A 4,902-nucleotide genomic window follows, 5' to 3' on the forward strand; every position below is an offset into this window, starting at 1 on the left:
AGTACCTTTGATTTCTGTAGGCTATTTTTGAACAAGCTATTTGTTGCATTGCAAAACTCTATCAAATATTTATATAACAGATTATTTACCACTTAGCACTCATTATATTCAGTGTGCTAAAATGTTGGCCAAGAGTAGACTGGACGCAAATTTGCTGAGGATCTCTGCTGTGCTCCTTGTGGAAATAACATCTTTCTTTACACAGAGTGAAACATGTCACTTTGAATTTTTACATTGATAATAAAGAAATACTGTTTGAATTCTAATGATTAACATAGAGACCTGCTGGTTTTTCTGCCTGGCAATTCTTAATTGGGAATAGAGTGGGCAAAGCTCTCTATTTTTCATCTTGCTTTCTCTATATCTTCTCTTATTGGATTTTGACTAAACTCTTTCCATACATCCCAAACATGTAACTGTATTCTTTTGGGGGATTGCGAACTATTTTAAGAGTCAAGATTGTGATATTAAGTTTGTATGTATTGGTTGTCAATGAGAAAAATTTAGTTTGTGTGTGGGGGAGGGGTGGGGGAGAGAGAGAGAGAGTTAAATAGCTCGAGAACATGAAATAATATTGAAAGGTCATCTCTTTTGTCTAATTTGTAAATATTTTCAAGGAATATGATAAAAATTTCTCAGTAATCTTTTTTTTAGTATTTTCTAGTTCCTTTTAGAAATATGGAAATAAAATTTTTACCAGAACAAACTGCCTCCCTATGTTGCCCATCTTACTCAATAACACTGTTATTCTAGTCAGTCAAGCTACAAATTTAATTTATTCTCTTCTTATCCCTCAACTCTCACTGTGAGATCTTTCAGGGATATCTACACAAAAATCTGCCCCCAAATCATCCCCTTACAGTATGTGAAATGTTCTGTGCATAATTCTACAAGGGGAAGGGATACAAAATCTCTCAGAGCCTTGGATAAGGTAAATTAATAAGAGAAAAATAAATACCTGTGAGTTCAATTATTCAAATTTCAATGTTTATGTTTTATAAAATAAAGAAATCTTTTATGGAATAACTGACAGAGTGATTGATTTTTATTGAGAATTTATATTATTCTCATAGAAACTGTTTGATCATGTAACAACATAATAGTGTTATAAGAATACATATACACATACATGTGTATAGGTATGTATGTGTATTTGTGTGTGCATGTATATATACATAATTTTGTATAGAGGAAAAACTTTGATTAATATGAAATTGTCTCAAGCATGATGAGAAAATTACAGATTAAGCCACAGAAAGTAAGCCAGAAAGAACAACACCAATACAGTATAGTAACACATATATATGGAATTTAGAAAGATGGTAATGATAACCCTGTATGGAAGACAGCAAAAGAGACACAGATGTATAGAACAAACTTTTGGACTCTGTGGGAGAGAGAGAGGGTGGGATGATTTGGGAGAATGGCATTGAAACATGTATACTATCATGTAAGAAACGAATTGCCAGTCTAGGTTCGATACAGGATACAGGATGCTTGGGGCTGGTGCACTGGGATGACCCAGAGAGATGATATGGGGAGGGAGGTGGGAGGGGGTTCAGGATTGGGAACTCATGTACACCCGTGGTGGATTCATGTCAATGTATGGCAAAACCAATACAATATTGTAAAGTAAAAAAAAAAAAAAAAGAAAGAAAGAAATTTAGGATCAGTTAATACCCATTTAGAATGATCTCATTTCTTTCTGAAATATAAATTTCAAACGTTTTCATGCTCTCTCTAAATCTTTGTAAGATCTTCGTTAACAATGTTATTACATTTGCTAAGGCAAAATTGGGGACAAATATTAGTTTTCATATAGTTCTTGATAGTACACAAGATATTGCAGAATAACCTCCATTAATGTTGAATTATAATTAATCAAAACTCATACCCTGAGATTATATTTAATTGATGCCTGATATCCATGCTCATATGTTAACATATGTCATATAAAATATGGCATCATCAAAAATAGTGTGAACAGTTGAAAACAAGTGGCCCCAAATAGGCTCTCTAGTTCACTGTATATTCAGAACTGCTAAACTTCAAACTATCAGAATCAGTATCACTCAAAGAAAGCCATTATTAATAGTCATCTTGGAAGTGAAAATCTTTTTTAAAAAAGTAAAAACACTATGGGGAAGAAAGGCTGGCATGAATTAAAAAGAGAAAAAGCTTTCTTTGACTCTTCCAACATGGCTATAAGTTAGACTTCAGTCAGTTCAGTCACTCAGTCATGTTTGACTCTTTGCAACACCATGGACTGCAGCATACCAGGCTTCCCTGTCCATCACCAACTCTCGGAGCCTATTCAAACTCATGTCCATCTCGTTGGTGATGCCATCCAACCATCTCATCCTCTGTCATCCCCTTCTCCACCTGCCTTCAATCTTTCCTGGCATCAAGGACTTTTCTAGTGAGTCAGTTCTTTGTATCAGGTGGCCAAAGTATTGGAATTTCAGCTTCGGCATCAATCCGTTCAATGAATATTCAGGACTGATCTCCTTTAGGATAGACTGGTTGGATCTCCTTGCTGTCCAAGGGATTCTCAAGAGTCTTCTCCTACACTACAGTTCAAGAGCATCAATTCTTTGGTGCTCAGCTTTCTTTATAGTCCAACTCTCATATCCATACATGACTACTGGAAAAACCATAGCTTTGACAAAACGGACCTTTGTTGGTAAAGTAATGTCTCTGCTTTTTAATATGCTGTCTAGGTTGATCATAGCTTTTCTTCCAAGGAATAAGCATCTTTTAATTTCATGGCTGTAGTCACCATCTGCAGTGATTTTGGAGCCCCCTCCAAAATAGTCTCTGACTGTTTCCATTGTTTCCCCATCTATTTGCCATGAAGTGATGGGACCAGATGCCATGATCTTAGTTTTCTGAATGTTGAGTTTTAAGCCAGCTTTTTCACTCTCCTCTTTCACTTTCATCAAGAGGCTCTTCAGTTCTTCTTCACTTTCTGCCGGAAGGGTGGTGTCATCTTTGTATCTGAGGTTATTTATATTTCTCCCAGCAATCTTGATTCCAGCTTGTGCTTCATCTAGCCTGGCATTTCGCATGATGTACTCTGCAGCATTTGCCTGCAATGTGGGAGACCTGGGTTCGATCCCTGGGTCGGGAAGATCCCCTGGAGAAGGAAATGGCAACCCACTCTGGTATTCTTGCCTGGAGAATCCCATGGACGGAGGAGCCTGGAGGGCTACAGTCCACGGGGTCGCAAAGAGTTGGACACGACTGAGCGACTTCACTTTCACTTTCACTCTGCATATAATTTAAATAAGCAGGGTGACAACATACAACCTTGACCTACTCCTTTCCCAATTTGGAAGCAGTATGTTGTTCCATGTCAACTTCTAACTGTTGATTCTTGATCTGTATACAGATTTCTCAGGAGGCAGGTCAGGTGATCTGGTATTCCCATCTCTTTAAGTATTTTCCACAGTTTGTTGTGATCCACACAGTCAAAGGCTTTGGTGTATTCAATAAAGCAAGGGCAGATGTTTTTCTGGAATTCTCTTGCATTTTCGATGATCCAGTGGATGTTGGCAACTTGATCTCTGGTTCCGCTGCCTTTTTCTAAATCCAGCTTGAATATTTGGAAGTCCATGGAAGCACCAGGACCCAGGAGAAAGAAGCTGACCCAGACAAGAAACTGACCCAAATATGCCCATGAGTGTCCAGGAGTCTCCGGTGGAGGCATGGGTCGGCTGTGGCCTGCTGCAGTCTTGGAGGCACTGAGTGTAGCAGTGCATGCATGGGACCTTTTGAAGGAGGTCACCATTATCTTCATTATCTCCACCATAGTTTGGCCTCAGGTCAAGCAACAGGGAGGGAACAAGGTCCCGCCCATCAACAGAAAATTGTATTAAAGATTTACTGAATATGGCCCTGCCCATCAGAACAATACCCAATTTCTCCCTCAGTCAGTCTCTCCAATCAGAAAACTTCCATAAGCCTCTTATCCTTATCCTCAGAGGGCAGACAGAATGAAAACCACAATCACAGAAAACTGACCAAACTGATCACATGGACCACAGCTTTGTCTAGCTCAATGAAACTATGAGCCATGCCATGGAGGGCCACCCAAGATGGATTGGTCATGGCAGAGAGTTCTAACAAAGTGTGGTCCACTGGAGAAAGGAATGGCAAACCACCTCAGTGTCTTGCCTTGAGAACCCCATGAACAGTATGAAAAGTTGGATTTGGGAATTTGTTAATTTCATAGCTAATTGATGTGATTCTTATTTAGCTCCTAATATTAAGAATGACTATGAAGGGACCTGGTTAAGATTTCTTTAGCATACAGCTCTGATTCTGACTTCTTTTTAGTGACCTTATAAGGATTTTGCATGGTTATGAGTTTAGTCATGCTACACCTCTTGCCTTTATTGGACAATTAGCTGATGATTCACTTGGGAGACCAGTACTATACTCTCTCTAAGAAATATCTAGTTTTCTATGCCAATTTGCCATCCAAGTGGTGGGAGCTATATGACCATTCTTGTGGTCCTTGAAAACTATTAAATTAATTTGTGAAAACTACAAAGATGAAGCAGGGAAATAAGTTTTCCACATTATCTCAGTTTTACACATATTAAATTTAGCTTTTAAGAGAGTATCTACATTGCTGTCTGTTCAAAGATAAAAGTAATAACAAGACCATCAACAAGGGGGAAGAAAAAAACATGATGTAGGACTCCAGTGAAGTGATAATTGTGGCTTCCCTGTTGGTTCAGCAGTAAAGAATCCGCCTGAAATGTGGTAGACCTGGGTTCAATTCCTGGGTTGGGAAGATCCCCTGAAGAAGGGCACAGCAACCCACTCCAGTATTCATGCCTGGAGAATCCCATGGGCAGAGGAACCTGGTGGGCTATAGTCCCTAGGATTACGAAG

The sequence above is a fragment of the Ovis aries genome, chromosome X (assembly GCF_016772045.2).
Source record: "Ovis aries strain OAR_USU_Benz2616 breed Rambouillet chromosome X, ARS-UI_Ramb_v3.0, whole genome shotgun sequence".
NCBI lineage: Eukaryota > Metazoa > Chordata > Mammalia > Artiodactyla > Bovidae > Ovis > Ovis aries.